Raw genomic sequence first — 20933 nt, 5'->3', positions numbered from 1 at the left:
CCCGGTGCCGGTACGAATTTTTCTCGTTTTAATTAGTAATAATACATATTGGCTACTTCATAGTAGTGTAGTATTCAATGAGGTGGGCAAGAACTCATACAAAAATGAATATGTGATGTAAGTCTGGTGTAGTTACAAAGATTTATACTAGATTCAGCTGTCCCCTTGTCCGGGGTTAAATGGATTCAAATGACTATTTTCTGGTATCTCGCACAACAATCTCTGCGCTTTTAACTTAACGTAAAAGATTGTTACGATACTTGTTATACTATATGAGTCCTCTAGAGTCATAACTCCCAACATCCAAAAAATTACTTACTCTTTAATAATTCATAAACTTATATTTTACTTAAAACAGTAATTAATATTTAGAATTATAATAGATGGGATATTTAAAATAATTACTGAGAAAAGGTAATTAGTGAGATGTAAGTTTTTGTTAATTGTTACACAAGTTTTTGGATATTATGAATTATTATTCTAGAGCACTCAATTCTACACGCCAGATATGTTGATTGGAAGATGTATTTATTTCAACGCACTTCATTACATAGGCATAAACTTACAGCCTACAGATATAATAACTAAAATTTTGATGTCACGCCACCAAAATTCCAAAATGGAATTCTTCTCAGCGATCTAAATTTCCCAGATACATACGCGACCGAAGTCTTAAGTCTTCAGGTATAATTTGTATTTTTTTATTGTTTAGTCAACTGTCCGAAAACCGGCATGGCATAGTTGCGCCCCGAAGAAATCAGGAAGCAGAATGGACATGGCTTAGTTGCGCCCTGTGGGCATAGTACACACAAAAGTGACTGTCATAAAATACGGTACAGGGTTTCGCAAATCGAAACTTAAAACCATTTTGAATTATTACTCTTTACCCTCTTCACTAAACATAACATTCATTTTAAATTAACCTCACTATACGCCACAGATGGTATGGAAATTATTAACAAAAATGTCAAGATTGCTAAGGTCCTATATTCCAACGACTCACTCATTTGAATATGTCAGTTAATAAAGTACTGCCAACTTCATGGTGTTCATTTTTACGGTAGGCTACCGATAATCTCTGCATAAACAATATAAAAACAGTTAATAAAGTACTGCCAACTTCATGGTGTTCATTTTTGCGGTAGGCTATCGATAATCACTGCATAAACAATAGAAAAACAGTTAATAAAGTCCTGCAACTTCATGGTGTTCACTTTAACAGTATCGATAATGAATATTAAATCGAATAAGAAATCAATAAGGTTGGTTGATTACGAGGCTCGAGTTCCCGTAATGTCTCTTTCTCTACCTATTTCATCGGGGCGCAACTATGCCATTCCCTTTTCTCTACCTGATGGGAACGGGGCGCAACTATGCTCACAAAACAGGGGCCCTTTTTTCATCTGCTGCATCTTACCTGACCGTGGGGCGCAATCATGTCCTTCCCCCGAAAACAGATCTGAACCCCATATGTGACATAAGGCAACTAAGTCAGGAGATAATGGGTTAGGGTGGCCAGTTTCTTTTCTCCTTTATTGCATACATCGCTGACTAGCTACATAATACACTAATCAGACTTCAGATGAATACAAACAATTTATTGTTCTTCCTCTGACACATATCGTCAAGTGAGATGTACTGCCTGATAATACATAAATGTACATATCAGCCAGAACTTCAATCACAGTGTTTATGTAATGTACGTACGCATGTAAGTATGTAATGTTTGTGCGTATGTATGTATGTATGTATGTATATATATGCATGTAAACACACGTACAGTACAAATATACCGTACATGCATAGCATAGCATAAATACATGCATGCATGCATACATACATACATAAACACACACACTTATACATACATACATAAACACACATACATACATACATACATACATACATACATACATTACATACATATATACTATGACGCGTACAAAAAGAGGAGATATGTTGGCATTTGAATCCGAGGCCATAATTTCATACGCGGCCCATGGATTTTAAGAGAAAATAATATCCTTGGCATGGTTTCCTCTAGGATGGAGGTAAACGTCAGAGTCCCTGTCGTAGATTTACGGGTCGGAAAAGAATCCTCTCCGTGGGCGAGAGAGGGCTTCAGGCAATATTTTCCGGTCATTTCTCACCTTCGTTGAATTTCGACACTTCTATAACTTCTGCAGCTGGTAGTGTTAGTGAAATGACTACCGATTAATGATTATACTATTACTACTACAAGAAGATCTGCTTCCTGAATCTCCGGCATTGGGAGGTGTTGTGTCGAACTTTGCGTTCCGGCTGCATTTTATTCCGTGCTCTGTTCTCTAGGATGATGATGTGTGGCCCGGAGCCTTTCAGAAAGTTACGGCGCCTTCATCGGTGCTTGAACCCGGGTTATCTCATTCCGTAGCTTGTCACTTCTCGACAGTCAACACTGCTGGCTCCCTCTGGTGTCATCTAAATGACTGAACCACGGCCGGTCCAGGGGCGTCAAAGAATTCAAATGTAAATAATACGATATGAAATGCAAGTCAGTTGTAGTGTGCAGATTTTATTATTGGGATGAAGTGAAAAGAGCGGAATGATAATGGTAATAACAACAACAGAGTAGCGGCGCACTGCTGCATAGACGACATAAATCATTATTTGACAGCCGCTCACCCCGTCAGGGATACATCCATATTGTCATCCATCAACGTGCTTTGTGCACCACAACACAAGGCATTGATATCGCAACTAATGCTCCTAGGCAGAATCCACCCCTCCACATTCTAAAACTCCGTATCAAATTACTAGCCCAACCCCTTTACAGAAATCAATTTATGTATCAACATTCTCAACCCATGCTTGGAAATTATGCGAAATTGCATATCATTCTGTTGAACTTGCTTTTTGATGATTTTGGGACAGAGGGGACATGGGCTGTGCTTACTGTAACGTGCTGTGATAACAGAACACGTGGACAGAACGTTTACACTACTTGTGTTTGAATGGAAACGAATAAATTCAAAGAAGTATAGGGTTTAATGAAGCGATATTATGAGTCAAATTATGCATTGGTGCGTCTATTTTGAAGGAAATGTTCGTAGGCATACTTCACTGGCTACGAAAAATACTTTCGATTAGTAATATTCGTTTTCTGCATTTTATCTCCTCGTAAATCTAATTCAGTCTGTCTTGTTATTATATTTTTGGTTCATTGTTACTTTCACATTGTGTGAAGTGTGAGATAAAAATTGTAGTACTACAAAAATTTGATTTTCATATTTTCATGGATACACCATACCACCTCATTCTAGTGCCGAGGTCATGGAAAGCATGGGGCTCTACCTCCATGCCCCCCAAGTGCCTTCATGGTATGTTACGGGGATACCTTTACCTTTACCTTTATACATGTTTCTAGCATCTTTGATACCAAAATAGTTATTTACGATACAACGTTAAAAGTGGAATTTTATTTTATCAGTATGAATGTTTGCAAACCTATGAACAAAATGAAATCTCTTTAACATAAGTGTCGTACGCTATTTTTAGACAACTGTTAAGTATTTATAAATACTTAAGATAATGTGATAATTTTATTTACATGTTACATTTGAAGTTTCTAGACTTGGACCTGACGACAAATCTTTGAACAAACATTTCATAAATTGATCGACATGATAGGTGTGGTAGTGAATGTAGTTTAGCGGTAAATTTATGAAACATTATGGCTGAAGTTTCAAACTCGCGTTCGAAAATAAATAATAGGCCTAATTCTGAGAGTGAACCAGGAGAAATAAAAGAAGCTGCAGGAAGAGTAACAGAACTTGTGGACAGATCGTTTACACTACTTGTGTTTGAATGGAAACGAATAAATTCAAAGAAGTATAGGGTTTAATGAAGCGATATTATGAGTCAAATTATGCATTTATGTGTCTATTTTGAAGAAAATGTTCGTAGGCATACTTCACTGGCTACGAAAAATACTTTCGATTAGTAGTATTCGTTTTCTGCATTTTATCTCCTTAAATCTAATTCAGTCTGTCTTGTTATTATATTTTTGGTTCATTGTTACTTTCACATTGTAGTACTACAAAAATTTGATTTCCACATTTTCGTGGATATACATGTTTCTAGCATCTTTGATACCAAAATAGTTATTTACGATACAAATGTTAAAAATGGAATTTTATTTTATCAGTATGAATGTTTGCAAACCTACGAACAAAATGAAATTTTCTTAACATATGTATCGTACGCTATTTTTAGATAACAGTTTAGTATTTATAAATACTTCAGATAATGTGATAATTTTATTTATATATTACACTTGAAGCTTCTGAACTTGAACCTGATGACTAATCTCTGAACAAACATTTAATAAATTGATCGACATGATAGGGTAGACTGTATAGTTATTGACACTGTTACAGTTATCGACACTTTTCCATTCTTGTGTACATACAGTAATAATAATGTTCCTACTGCAAAAAGGAAAAGGTACTTTCATTATCTGATGTACATTTCAATCCTAAAACAACACTGGTAATTCGTTTTAAATAGTTGGCTGCATTGTCGAATAATTCTCAACTTTCATAGGGCGTTTAAAAATGAGTGCAAATTTTAAATATTTTCTTAAGCATTTACATTTATTCTTTATGTGCCTACGTACATATTAGTATCAGGTAAGACATAATTTCAATTAGTATTATGATAATGGAACTCCCTAATATATTAAAACTATTTCTACCACTATTATTAACTATATTGTGATGATTTATTCTTAGTGTCAATAACTAGAACCTTATATCTATTAAACTCAGTCACTGACACTCTATGTCAACAACTGTATTTTTGACAAATTTATTTACAGCTAGAATTTTAACGGAATTTTATAGATATTGTCATAATGAAACCATAATACGGATTTTAGAAGTGCTACTTTCACTTCATACAGTTATTGTCACTGGGTGTCAATAACTGTGTGTTGTGTGTCAACAACTATCTTATTCTTATTCACGCCTAGGCAGGTCTAGGCCTAATATGAATAAATAAAAATATTGGTACTCTTCTGAAGCATTGGAGACTGCTATAGACGCTGTGAATGGGCATAAAACTCATCTCACATATCAGTTGAGTGAACTCTGTTCTGAATTAAAAATAATTGTGATTGCTCTGTACCCAAATTCTACGAGAATCATACACCCAGCAGATGTATCTGCTTTCTTTCCCCTTAAGTGTGGATGGAAGTCTGCTGTGTTAGAACAGCGAAGGGCGCACCCATCACAAGCATTGACCAAGGAATTCTTTGCTGCAATCCTGGAAAAATTGAAGACACAAATAAATGCTGAAACATTGCAGAAAGGTTTCAGAGCTTGTGGTCTGTATCCTTGGGCTAGCAATGCTATAGATTATTCAACATGTTTGGATGACAGCATTGAAATAAAAGTCAATGGAAATGATTAACCTAGCAGAGATGCCAATGAACAGAGAACATCCAACTCTGTTCTCACATACAACAGATTCAAGGAAATTATTGGTCAACATTTGCTTTCGAAATTTGAATCTGTAGACAGAAACAACAACATCTGTACTAGGGAGAATGAAGAGTCTAAAATGTTGTTTACAATATGGATCGAGCTAGTATCTTCCCATGAAAGTCGGACTGAAATGTTGGAAACAATTACCAGCAGAGAATGATGGGAACAAAGAAAGAGATTTGACTCAAGAGGAAGATAATGTTTCTGTACTCGAAGAGGAAAAGTACATCTCAGATGCAAATCAATCAATAGGTGAATCAAAATCAATTCAAAGATGTGTAAATGATAACCCTGCTTTGGTTGATAATAGTCCACCAACACAAAATAACCAGGGTAAATCACCACTGTCAGATATTCTTGTATGGCCAAATACCCCTAAGAGGAAGGGGAAAAGAAATATTGAAAGGATGCTTTTTGTACTGACTTCAAATAAATGGCAGGAGTTACACAATGAGGAAGAAAAGAAGAAGCTTACATTAGAAAAAGAAAAATTGGAAAGGAAGAGAAAAAGAGAAGGAAAGAAAGAATAAAAACAAAAATAAATAAGTAAAGCAGTCCGAAAAGAGAACAAAGGTTTACAGAAACAAAACGTAAAGAAGACTGTAACTGAAAATAGGGTAGAAGAAAGTTACAAAAAATAAGCTAAAATAGAATGAAATTCTACAGAAAAAAAATGAAACTGCGAATCAGGTACAAGAAAAAACTAAGGTAGTCAGGAAACAACTTTTCTCTGATTAAGCTACAACGAAATTTCAGAATTTGACAAGCCAAAATGATATTGTATTAATTATTTCAGAGAAAAAACAAAGACCCACTTTAGATGGACTATGTTTTAAATGTGCAGCAAATGTAAAGAATGATGGAAGAGAGTGTGACTTCTGTGAAAAATTGTTTCATGACAAATGTTTCTCAAATCTCCCTTCAACATCAAATTCCGGCAATAGTATTCACTATTGTGACCACTGTAAAACATTTATGGATGACATTCTACATGATCGTAAGTAGGATTCTATGTTCATTTGTCAGAACCAGTTGTTGACATTTATGTGGACAGACTACATAATTTATTATGTACTGTGAGTGTAATGTAGTCTAAATATCCTTCATTTCATTTGTGTAAAAGTGGACTTAAAAACAGCTAGGCTAGGTCTGGATATAAATAAAATACTTTTGTGTCAACAACTGTATCAAAGGTGTCAATATCTATCTAATAAGTGTCAATAATTATACTGTTTTGTAATTGTTTATTTATTAATCAATTAATGACCATTAAAGTGTATTTGAAAGTATCTTACTCACCCAAGATAACATAGGAGTTCTTTAGAACTAGTAAAAAAATTTAAAACACCTTAGTTACTGAAAATAAAGAATTGCAGGAGAGAAATGTAAAGAAAAGTGCTTAATGTGTCAATAACTATACAGTCTACCCTAGGTGTGGTAGTGAATGCAATTTAGCGGTAAATTTATGAAACTTTATGGCTGAAGTTTCAAACTCGCGTTCTAAAATAAATAATAGATCTAATTCTGAGAGTGAACTAGAAGAAATAAAAGAAGCTGCCGGGAGAGTGACATTGGAATTTAAGATGATTTTCCAAAAGGTGCTAAGTCATTTATAAACGATTTTTTATTTCGTAGGTTAACATTATTATTTTCCATACATCTATAAGGAATACACTTTCCAAACGGTGTTGTATTCCCATTATAATGTCACAATTTTTTTCCGAACTGTGAATGTTCCAAACTGTGCTAAGTCAATGTGTTGTGATATTAAGATGATTATTATTAAGACATTGCCTACTTTCAGTTTTACATGTAATGGAAAATATTCAAATAAACATACATAATTAGTCTAGTACTAAACAACATTTTTCAAAGTGGACATTGGTAATATTATAGTTTCTGTTATTTGACACTCTATTATGTAGCATCAGCTATAAACATATTTCTTTTGCATGTGCTATTAAAATTTGTATTATTAAGACATTACCTGCTTTAAGTTTTACATGGTAATGAAAAATGTTCAAATAAACATACTTAAGTCAAGTGGCTTGGTACATCTTGGAACATATTAAAATGTTTAACTGCATTGTTACCTAGAATGACATCAATTTCCAGAAATTAAATTATATCAATAAAGAACATTTTTCATAATGTTTTAACTGCCAGAATCTCCTTTCAGTATCTCCAAGATATTCCCATTTATAAAAAAATCACGTTTCCTGAAAAATTAGTTTTTTTTTACTTAGCAGCAATTTGAAAGTCACCCTTCAATTATCATCAGCAAAGTCTAGAAAGCAATAAGACACAACAGGTTTATACAGTGGTGGAAGATAAAGAAAGTTAAAGTAAGTAGCGCGAAAAGATTATTCCCGTTCATTCAGGCGTTGTTTCAAACCCTAATTGAATCGTTGATTATAAAAACACCGAAAGTCACAAAATACACATGTCGTGAAAACTTGTAAAACAATATAGACTATCTGGTTACTGGAGTACTTTATACAGTATAAACTTTGCCGATTATAGAATTCCTTGTTCCAGATAATATCCCAACGGTTGAGATTCAAAATTTAATTACAAATTTGTTTAAAAAATGATTTTATTACGTGGATTTAGGCTGTTTTTGTAATCATTTCAAAGTAATTGGTACAGCCATTCGGCAACTCGTGAAACCTACCTGCGCGTGAGGAGAAGGAAGAAATAGACTCGGTAGCTTCCTTCCCTCGCTACGCTTCGACTAGCAGCTAGCTAACTCACTTATCTTCACCATAAGTCATCTGTGACCAAAACGGGTGTCGTGATTACATCGTGTAATTACAGACATTTAAACGAGTACGAGGAGTACATTGCTGTGTGTTTCATTCACGTACTGAAGGGAAACAGTGGCGGTATCATATCGCTCTACAAACTCTGTCTCTACAAGCAGTAAGAGATGGTTTCCTAAAGAATGAGAAGGAGAACTTTTTTGTTTTTCTGTCGGACAAAATGTAATATGTTTATTTTGTTCAACCGTTCAATTAGGAGTACATAGAAACATTAATTGCCACGCTGAATAATAATGTATTATTATTATTATTATTATTATTATTATTATTATTATTATTATTATTATTATTATTATTATTATTATTATTATTATTATTATTATTATTATTGACCACTAAGTATGTATTTCTATAATTCTTCTGTACGTGCATGAATATTGATATTTTTAGATCTTCTCTCTAGAAAGATAAAATTATTAGTAATTTCATGTAGTATGATTTATCCGATAAGCAAGTTGTAATACAATGTTAAAATTATTAGGTTTCATCTGAAATTTTAATCTTCTTAATCTTTATATGACGGTAATTATTTATTAGTTATTGATTTAATAATAATATTGTAGAAAAACTGATTCAATATTACGTGCCAACGAACTGTTAAACGTCAGGAATTTACATGTCTTAAATCATAGCCAGGAAGAGAAAGATGAGATAAATAAATGTAATGAAGTCAGCTACCTAATGGGGTTTGAAATATGTCGTTCTCTAAAGTCTTTTAATACAACAGAATTTCTCAAAAGAGTAATGATTAAAATAGCTTAAATAACTTGTCCATAAAAATTTCTTAATTTTGAAAACTACGAATTTCTCGACCAAGTATCGAGAGAAGAATTTAGGAAATTCCTGATTATATTAAATAGGAAGGTTAAAAAAAAGAAGCAAGAACAATCGTATATTATTTACTGGCTCTTGATGACAGCAGTGACATTACTGATAAGCAAAGCTTGAGATTTTTATCCGCGGGATTGATCAAGATGTTAGTACAGGAACCACCACTGGTTGTAGATTTCATGCTAAGTACCTTTCCTCCGTCTCCTTACTTCAATAGGCTGTCTGTCGCATGTAATCACTGCAGCTCGAGTTTTGACTACCGCTGCCGTAAGTATTCCCTTTCTTACTCATTAGTGTTTTGTTCGATAGGGACATATTTTATTTTTACTTCAATTTTTATTCTACCTGAGTTTTTGAATGTACTTCACTCCCACCCCTTCTACTAATGAAATTCAACCGTCCTCCACACCACAGATCCCTGACCGCATATACAGTCATAGTAGCCTTACGGTCATAGTAAACAGTACGTTCCAAAAATATGTTCGCATTTTCCAGTGACGAAAGAGCTTTCAATATTGCATCATTTTCGCACAGGTACTGTCGTCCATTTGCCTACGTCGTATCCCGGTTTCCCCCACCAGCTTTTATTCGCCAGCTAGTGGCTGGGCTGACTTAGCTCTTTTCTGAAAACATTAATTTCTGTTAGGAATTGGACGTCTACGTAATATTATACAACTGTTTAAAATAACTTAAATAGAAGGGCCTCGTTAAATAATTAACTGTCACGTGATTTCCTCCCTTTCTACGACCCTACGACTAACCACTTGGACGGACAGTAGATAGTATGTCTGAGTAATTTTATCTTTTCGGATCGGGCAGAAGTGAAGATTGAATTTACAGTACGTAAGGTACTCTTTTATAGAGTTGGTACAGAATTATTTCAACATGAGTTACTAATACGAAGGACGAAACTGGTAATTGGGATTAGGGACAATAGTCTATAGTGCGATAATATGCACATTAGAACTGAAGCCTGTATCGAAATGAACGGCCACCATTTTAAAAAATATGTTTAAATATCCATATTATGATTATTTTTCAATTTAACTTCACTCTCTGTATTGTACGCTAATGTGCTGTAGACAGTATAGTATACACTGCTTAAAGAATACGTCCACACGGACAGCTCAGTTCGTGAGTAAAAACACTCATTGTTAATACTGTACTCTATTTTGATTAAACAAAAAACTAATGAAAATGATCAAACTCAAAAACGCATTATTTTCTTGTTTACGTAAATGGTTGAACTATTTTCTTCCCTCCTATACGTAGTAAAGTGATTTCTTTGTATATTACGCCAATCGTGGAAGGGGGTAGCAAACGGCGTTGATTCAGAGGTATAGCCAAGTTAATATTAAAAATGTTAGTAAAAGTAAAATGATGTCCCTGTATTTCTTGAATTTTGCTTTTCATCCGTCCTTTAATTTCTCCACATCAGCATTTTCTCTATGCATTTTTGTGTCTACAAAAGAAAAAAGAGATCAATGAACTTGGCTCATTGTATCGTCTTTAAATTCTTTCAAGGTCAGAAGACCGATTTACAAATAGCTGGGAGCGTAAACGAGCACGGCAATGACTGAGATTCAATGAATATTGAGCTTTACGTTCGCTCGCTGTGGTGTCGATGATTAGGGCCACGTGAGGCCCATGGCAGCTATTTTGCGTCCCCTTGCAAATCGAGAAGTAAGAAAGTCCAATTGAGGTGCACATAATAAGCCTAGGATGCACAGTGGGGGCGCTTTCTGATAGTAGCCTGACCCATTGTCTGTGGGTATAGGTGTCCAGATCAGCAGATTACCTCGTCGGCCTGGCTCGGACTGCCTCTCTTATCCCACATGTCGCTATCGTCCGTCCGTCCGTCTGTCCGTCGCGTTACACGACCACCACAAAATATGATCAATATTATTTCGGTTAAGCTCAAGAGGTTTGTAACTTCCTCCTTTCTAACATTACTTTTCAATACGTCTTCAAGAATAGGATTCTAAACGTGCAACGATACAATAGATTACTGGGTTAATTGGGATTAACAAAAGGAGAGGTGCAAATCAAGATTTCAGGTATAACTCCCTGTAAAGTTGATTTGAATAATTTTGAGGGAAAAATTGTTCCGGAGCCGGGTATCGAACCCGGGACCTTTGGTTTAACGTACCAACGCTCTACCACTGAGCTACCCGGGAACTCTAACCGACACCGATCCAATTTCTCCCTCTTGATTTGCATAATACACGTCACTGTTCGTTAACAGAAAACCATAATTTAAGTCACACGGAGTTAGTGTGCACTCGAAGTTGGTTGCTTGACGGTTGTCAGCCCACTTTGAGGTCTGTGGATATAGAGGGAGAAATTGGATCGGTTCGGATCATATTTTTGCATATTTAAAAGGCAAAACTGAAATTATTTCAATCATTTATTATCATAATACACTGCTCTCACTCTTGACTGAGCATATTGGGAATTAAAGCAATGGCTTTCCCAAAACTCGCTATAAAATATTTCATATAGAACAATTTCTATCTCGAAAAGGAAACTAAACGAGCAAAGTTATATGAAACTTTTTTGTTCGAAATATCACCAATTTTTTTAAACCTCTGTGATTTTAATAAGCCACTAAATGAAAATAACAGGTTCAATTTGTTTGTCAAGAAATCTTTAAAATAATACACGAGACATAAGCTATTGTACAATTCACATTTTTTAAATAATCATTACTAATACATTATGGAAAAATTTTTGTTATTTAAGAAATTACACTTTTCATTATTTCGTTAAAGAAATTATATTTTGTAATTCGGACACAAATTGTTATTATTACTACTAATACTATTGTTGTTATTAAAGTTGCTAGCATTATTATTTATTTTATTATTGTTATTACTGTATGTTAATACTGCTGCTATTGGAATTAATTATTATTATCATTATTATTATTATTATTATTATTATTATTATTATTATTTTTTTTTTGTTCTCTCAACAGGACGATTGGGAGAGTAGAGATATTCGCAGTGTCATGTCGTTACGAACGATCAGTGGCGTAACGCGTTTTCATCAACGAAAAGGTAAGTTTAATATTCTGAGCAGTGTAAATTAAATTAATTTGTTGTGTAAGGGAAACTAAAGAGTTATATTGAAAAAGGAAACGTCCTAATTTAGTCAATTATCTTGATATAATTAAAAAAGTGTATATAATTGCCAATCAGACTATTTTTTTGCTTAAATAATTAATTTGTTGTGTACAGCTGGCAAGCTACTCATAAAAGTGTAGCCTAGTAGTACACTTGTTTGTTTACAGAAGAGAAAAATGTTTTTAAAATATCCTAATTTCTCCAAATGCTATTAATTTCATTAGTGAATTCTTAAGTTACTTTGTAATACCATTGTTTTATAGGTACACTGATGTTCAAATGTATCCGACCTACGATTTTGTGATCGTGTAAGCGAAATTTCTAACAACGGGATAAGTCAGAACAAAAGATATGAAAAATTGACAAACTTTGAAAGGGTTTTGCTGGTTCTGAATAGGTTGCACCATTATTGGGAGCCGTTAAAAATTGTCACGGAAAATGATTATGTAGATTAAGCATAAACTATATTCTTCTAATAGACAATATCAACGGTTTAGAGCCAAACTCATTATTGTTTTACAATCAATAGAGTAGGATGAAAACTTGAATTCTATAACACGGGTATATTTATCTACGATTGGCGACAGTGTCTATTATCTTCGCCATCTATTCATAAAAGTAATAACTAAAGAATCCACACTTACACCAACAAATTATCGATCGATCACTATCGATTTGTAGTGTCAGAAGCTGCTAAGAGAAAAGACAAAACGAATCAGGATCGACTTTTCACAAATCGATATTGTATCTTTTAAGACCAGCATTCTAATAACAATTTAATTTTCGGAAAATGTTTTCGTAAATATTAAATACAATAGCTGTCTAATAACTTAGGAGATATTTCTGTGCATAAACATACGCATCCACATTATTTGAGGTTTTTTTTTTAAACATTCATGCAGTGTAATAGTGCGTAAATTGCACAGGAAATGACAAAAAAATCATAATTATGGAGCTGTTTATTCTTTATAGAAAACAAGAGAAAGTTACAAAGTATTAATGCATAATATTAATTTTGATAGTAACTATTCGGTGATATTTGTAATTAGACAGATTTCGTATTGTACTTAATTCAGGAAACCATTATGGGTGCTATTCATAAACATTTCGCAGCACGCGCTACGAGCGTATTAAGCTAGCCCCGGCTATCCACTGGTTACTAGTACAGAATTCAAATCATATCCTATCGCTAACACTGGTTTATGAATACGAAAAACGCTGATCATCCACCGGAAGCCCGCGCTAAAAATATCTATGAATACGGCCCTATACGTTTAATATGCTTGTATACCTTTCCTGCTCGGGTCAATCTGAGCAAACACTACTTACTAGAAGGAGGCCTTGTCCTCAAGGGAATTCTGGGCTTATTTGTTTATATACCATTAACAAGTTCTTAATTCTGTGTTCACATTAATAAATGTACAATCTTCTCAAATTTTAATATAGAATTAAATTTATTAATTAATACATAACAGTATAAATTAAAAATTACGATTTTGGGAGTAATATTTGTGACGCTTGTATTGGTTACAAAAAGAAACATCAATGTATAGTCCCTAAGCGAGGCAGAAGTAAAACTTCCTAACTTTTAAATTTGTGTTTAACTTCCTAACACGTTCATGCAATAAGAGATGATAATGAGATTTTATACTAAATAATTTCAGAATTTAAAAATGAAACAATTGGTTTACGATAGCAAAGGTAAGATAAGCTTAGATAAAAAATGAAGCACAGAGAACCGAATTAATTATATTTTATAAATTGATTTTCAAATATCTCATAAGCACTATTATTTCATTCAAAGACTTTGTGTGGGAAATTACTGTATCCTTCTAACTCCTGAGATATTTGTTGTTTTATTTTTAAAGTTCAATGTAATGTCACATTTAAAAAAAGTCACTGAAATGAGAAAAAATGCTGGAAAAAATGCTGTAGGTTAAAGTTTGGGCATAAATGCAGGTATATCATATAAAGTGGCGCAGAATGAACTAATGATTTTGACTTACGTTATACCCATCCGATAGTTGGCGTGGATTGAAGCTAGGCATGGCATAACATTGGTCAAGGTATGCCATTTAAGGTTAGAATATTAATTGTTTATGTTTACAAGGCAAGTTTCTGTCTAACGCTTTTCCAGTCCACTGCGGGCTAAAGCAAGGAAATAAACTATCACCTTTACTTTTTAAGTCTGCTCCAGAATAAGCCATTAGGAAAGTCTAGGAAAAGAGAGATGGTTTGGAATTGAACGGATTACATCAGCTACTTGTTCATGCGGATTACATGAAAATGTTAGGAAAAAATCCACAAACTATTAGGATAAACACGGGAATTTTACTTGAAGCAAGACATAGTACGAAAGGAAAATACAAAAATTGGAAATTTCATTTGAAAAGGTGAAAATATTCAAATACCTTGGAGCAAAAGTAACAAAAGATATAATAAGGAACATTAAATCCAGACATTTGAGATGGGCAAGGCATGTAGCACTTATGGGCAAATCCAGAAATGCATACAGAGTGTAGGTCTAATTTTATACCACAGTATTGGTTTTTAATGTAACCATTGGAAAATATGTTATGCATAATCTATTAACTCTTAATTTCTTAGCGAATTTGAAGTTTATCAGATGTCTCTGAACATTTATAGGAAAACTGCACAGAACTTTGGAAGTTTGGATTCGGATCATTCGTCACAAACTACTCAAGTATTTGATTCGTCCCACATTAAATTTTCATCGGAGGAATGTGGGTCACATACTGCACTTTGTCACAGGATTGTTAAGTGACATCAAAAACTTTTTTCTTGCATTTTTAATTATGTCCTGATTGTACCTATGCAGTGTGAAATATTACCATGGCACATAAACTTATGATTAAGCAAAGCCTGCTAAGTAAAAAAAAAAAAAAAAAGAAGTACAATAAAAATGTAAGGAAAAAGTTTTCGATGTCACTGTATGTCGTACAATAACCTTTCCTAACTTTTCATGGTTTCTTTTTAGTGTCGTGTAACATTTATACTATGGTTTTTATTTTTGTGTTATCGTAAAACACTTCCATGGTTTCTATTTTTATAGTGCCGTAAAACATTTTCGTGGTTTCTATTTTTATAGTATCGTAAAACATTTCTATGATTTCTATTTTTATAGTATCGTAAAACATTTCCATGGTTTCTATTGTTATAATATCGTAAAACATTTCCATGGTTTCTATTTTTATAGTATCGTAAAACATTTCCATGGTTTCTATTTTTATAGTATCGTACAACATTTCCATGGTTTCTATTTTTATAGTATCGTAAAACATTTCCATGGTTTATATTTTTATAGTACAGTAAAACATTTCCATGGTTTCTATTTTTATAGTATCGTAAAACATTTCCACTATTTCTATTTTTATAGTATCGTAAAACATTTCCATGGTTTCTATTTTTATAGTATCGTAAAACATTTCCATGGTTACTATTTTTATAGTATCGTAAAACATTTCCATGGTTTCTATTTTTATAGTATCGTAAAACATTTCCATGGTTTCTATTTTTATAGTATCGTAAAACATTTCCATAGATCCTATTTTCATAGTATCGTAAAATATTTGCATGGTTTCTTTTTTTATATTATTGTAAAACATTTCCATAGTTCCTATTTTTATAGTATTGTAAAACATTTCCATAGTTTCTGTTTTCATAGTATCGTAAAATATTTCCATAGTTTCAATTTTTATATTACCGTAAAACATTTCCATGGTTTCTATTTTTATAGTATCGTAAAACATTTCCATGGTTTCTATTTTTATAGTATCGTAAAACATTTCCATGGTTTCTATTTTTATAGTATCGTAAAACATTTCCATGGTTTCTATTTTTATAGTATTGTAAAAGATTTCCATGTATTTCTATTTTTATAATATCGTAAAACATTTCCGTAGTTTCTATTTTTATATTATCGTAAAACATTTCCATGGTTTCTATTTTTATAGTATCGTAAAACATTTCCATGGTGTCTATTTTTATAGTATCGTAAAACCTTTCCATAGTTTTTATTTTTGTAGTATTGTAAAACATTTCCATGGTTTCTATTTTTATATTATCGTAAAACATTACCATAGTTTCTATTTTTATAGTATCGTAAAACATTTCCATAGTTTCTATTCTTATAGTATCATAAAATATTTCCATAGTTTTTATTTTTATATTATCGTAAAACATTTCCATGGTTTCTATTTTTATAGTATCTTAAAACATTTCCACAGTTTCAATTTTTGTAGTTTCGTAAAACATTTCCATGGTTTCTATTTTTATAGTGTCGTAAAACATTTCCATTTTCTATTTTTATATTATCGTAAAACATTACCGTGGTTTCTATTTTTATAGTATCGTAAAACATTTCCATAGTTTCTATTTTTATAGTATCGTAAAATATTTCCATAGTTTTTATTTTTATATTATCGTAAAACATTTCCATGGTTTCTATTTTTATAGTATCTTAAAACATTTCCACAGTTTCAATTTTTGTAGTATCGTAAAACATTTCCATGGTTTCTATTTTTATAGTGTCGTAAAACATATCCATTTTCTATTTTTATATTATCGTAAAACATTTCCATGGTTTCTATTTTTATATTATCGTAAAACATTTCCATGGTTTCTATTTTTATAGTGTCGTAAAACATTTCCATACTTTCTATTTTTATATTATCGTAAAACATTTCCATGGTTTCTATTTTTATAGTATCGTAAAACATTTCCATAGTTTCTATTTTTATACTATCGTAAAACATTTCCGTGGTTTCTTTTTTGTATAGTATAGTAAAACATTTCCATTGTTCTTATTTTTATATTATCGTAAATCATTTCCATGGTGTCTATTTTTATAGTATCGTAAAACATTTCCATGGTTTCTATTTTTATAGTATCGTAAAACATTTCCGTGGTTTCTATTTTTATAGTATCGTAAAACATTTCCATGGTTTCTATTTTTATAGTATTGTAAAAGATTTCCATGTATTTCTATTTTTATAATATCGTAAAACATTTCCGTAGTTTCTATTTTTATATTATCGTAAAACATTTCCATGGTTTCTATTTTTATAGTATCGTAAAACATTTCCATGGTGTCTATTTTTATAGTATCGTAAAACCTTTCCATAGTTTTTATTTTTGTAGTATTGTAAAACATTTCCATGGTTTCTATTTTTATATTATCGTAAAACATTACCATAGTTTCTATTTTTATAGTATCGTAAAACATTTCCATAGTTTCTATTCTTATAGTATCATAAAATATTTCCATAGTTTTTATTTTTATATTATCGTAAAACATTTCCATGGTTTCTATTTTTATAGTATCTTAAAACATTTCCACAGTTTCAATTTTTGTAGTTTCGTAAAACATTTCCATGGTTTCTATTTTTATAGTGTCGTAAAACATTTCCATTTTCTATTTTTATATTATCGTAAAACATTACCGTGGTTTCTATTTTTATAGTATCGTAAAACATTTCCATAGTTTCTATTTTTATAGTATCGTAAAATATTTCCATAGTTTTTATTTTTATATTATCGTAAAACATTTCCATGGTTTCTATTTTTATAGTATCTTAAAACATTTCCACAGTTTCAATTTTTGTAGTATCGTAAAACATTTCCATGGTTTCTATTTTTATAGTGTCGTAAAACATATCCATTTTCTATTTTTATATTATCGTAAAACATTTCCATGGTTTCTATTTTTATATTATCGTAAAACATTTCCATGGTTTCTATTTTTATAGTGTCGTAAAACATTTCCATACTTTCTATTTTTATATTATCGTAAAACATTTCCATGGTTTCTATTTTTATAGTATCGTAAAACATTTCCATAGTTTCTATTTTTATACTATCGTAAAACATTTCCGTGGTTTCTTTTTTGTATAGTATAGTAAAACATTTCCATTGTTCTTATTTTTATATTATCGTAAATCATTTCCATGGTGTCTATTTTTATAGTATCGTAAAACATTTCCATGGTTCCTATTTTTATAGTATCTTAAAACATTTCCACAGTTTCAATTTTTGTAGTATCGTAAAATATTTCCATGGTTTCAATTTTTATATTATCGTAAAACATTTTCATGGTTTCTATTTTTATAGTATCTTAAAACATTTCCACAGTTTCAATTTTTGTAGTATCGTAAAACATTTCCATGGTTTCTATTTTTATAGTGTCGTAAAACAATTCCATTTTCTATTTTTATATTATCGTAAAACATTTCCATGGTTTCAATTTTTATATTACCGTAAAACATTTCCATGGTTTCTATTTTTATATTATCGTAAAATATTTCCATGGTTCCTATTTTTATAGTATCTTAAAACATTTCCACAGTTTCAATTTTTGTAGTATCGTAAAATATTTCCATGGTTTCTATTTTTATATTATCGTAAAACATTTCCATGGTTTCTATTTTTATAGAATCTTAAAACATTTCCACAGTTTCAATTTTTGTAGTATCGTAAAACATTTCCATGGTTTCTATTTTTATAGTGTCGTAAAACATTTCCATTTTCTATTTTTATATTATCGTAAAACATTTCCATGGTTTCTATTTTTATATTATCGTAAAACATTTCCATGGTTTCTATTTTTATAGTGTCGTAAAACATTTCCATACTTTCTATTTTTATATTATCGTAAAACATTTCCATGGTTTCTATTTTTATAGTATCGTAAAATATTTCCATGGTTTCTATTTTTATACTATCGTAAAACATTACCGTGGTTTCTTTTTTTTATAGTATAGTAAAACATTTCCATTGTTCTTATTTTTATATTATCGTAAATCATTTCCAAGGTGTCTATTTTTATAGTATCGTAAAACATTTCCATGGTTCCTATTTTTATAATATTGTAAAACATTTCCATGATTTCTATTTTTATAGTATCGTAAAACATTTCCAGGTTTCCTATTTTTATATTATCGTAAAACATTTCCATGGTTTCTATTTTTTATAGTATCGTAAAACATTTCCATGGTTCCTATTTTAATATTATTGTAAAACATTTCCGTGGTTTCTATTTTTATAGTGTCGTAAAACATTTCCATGGTTTCTATTTTTATAGTATCGTAAAACATTTCCATTTTTCCCATTTTTATGGTAACGTAAAATTTTTACATCGCTTCTACAGATTTTTATAGTATCGTAAAACATTTTTATGGTTTTTATTTATATAATATCGAGTAACATTTCCATGATTTTATTTTTATATAATATATCTCACAATATTTCCATATTTTTTATTGTATCACATAACATTTTCTAAGATTTTATTTTTATAGGATCCCGAAATATTTCTTTTGCTTTTATTTTATAGTTTTGAAAAACATTTCTTTCTCCTAGATGAACGGAAGAATATTACTGACGGATATATAGAAATTTTAAACATATATTTTTGTGACGAATCTGGTGCTCTGACGTATCGTCCTTGTGTGACGAAAAGCTCTGCGACAAGCTGTGACAAATAATTACGTGGACGAACTGTTTGTGACGAAGTTCTAATTTTGGCATAGCATTTAATACAATTATCTACTGTATGTAAGTGTAAAACAAATTAAAAATTATATTTTTATATTGTTTTTACCATAAAACAAAATAAATTAGTTGATGAATTTGTTGCTTTGGATTCGAGAAACTGTATAGCGAGTTGTTAAGCAAACTGGTGATGACGTCGCTATGTGTGTATCATGTTTAACACTGTTTTCCTCCACACAATAAGCTGGTATAGGTAGGCCGGCACAATACATATACAAGTACTATAATACAGTATTATCATATAACGGCTCCAAGTGGTCGCAGTGTATAGGGAGAGTTGATATTGCATTATTATGATGCTGATGATGATTATGATGATGATGACGACGACGATGCAATCCACAACAATAACGCGGTGACGGTGCAAACAATAAGCGCGTTGTACGAAGTGCAACACATAGCGGTCACCCCTCTCCACCCCAATCATAACATGTCAGTGTTCAGTGTACATGTGGTTTAAGTCGCTTTCCAGGAAATGCGAGATTCCGGCTAGAGTGCTCTCTTGCGGGGAAATGAACAACTAGCATCCAGCTCACGTGACCACATACGATCTGTTTCTATTGCTGCGTACGTAAACGATAAAATCAAGTCTTTCTTTTTTCATATCGTCATTTATGGAACTACAACTTTAAAAATTATTTTAATATTATGGTTTATGCAGTTACTAAACACTCAATTATAACATACCCATTGACAGATCATGCATACTTCTTTATTTAGTATTCTTTTTTATTTTTAAATTATCTCTTCCTTCTTTAAGAAGGTTTCTTTTCTTAAAGCTGTATTTTTGTAACTTCTGGGGCACAGACAGATGAAATTTTTTTATCATTTTCGGTAAAAAAGATTACGATTTTCTGTTTTTATCAACAGTAATCTCACTAGAGGTTTTAATTTAGCTAGGGAAAACGCGGAAATTCTACTTGAAACAAGTAAAGCGATAGGGTTGGAAGTAAATCCCGAAAAGACTAAGTATATGATTATGTCTCGTGACCAGAATATTGTACGAAATGGAACTATAAACATTGGAGATTTATCCTTCGAAGAGGTGGAAAAATTCAAAT

This window comes from Periplaneta americana, chromosome 2 (assembly GCF_040183065.1).
Source record: "Periplaneta americana isolate PAMFEO1 chromosome 2, P.americana_PAMFEO1_priV1, whole genome shotgun sequence".
NCBI lineage: Eukaryota > Metazoa > Arthropoda > Insecta > Blattodea > Blattidae > Periplaneta > Periplaneta americana.
This window is presented reverse-complemented; position numbering follows the sequence as displayed.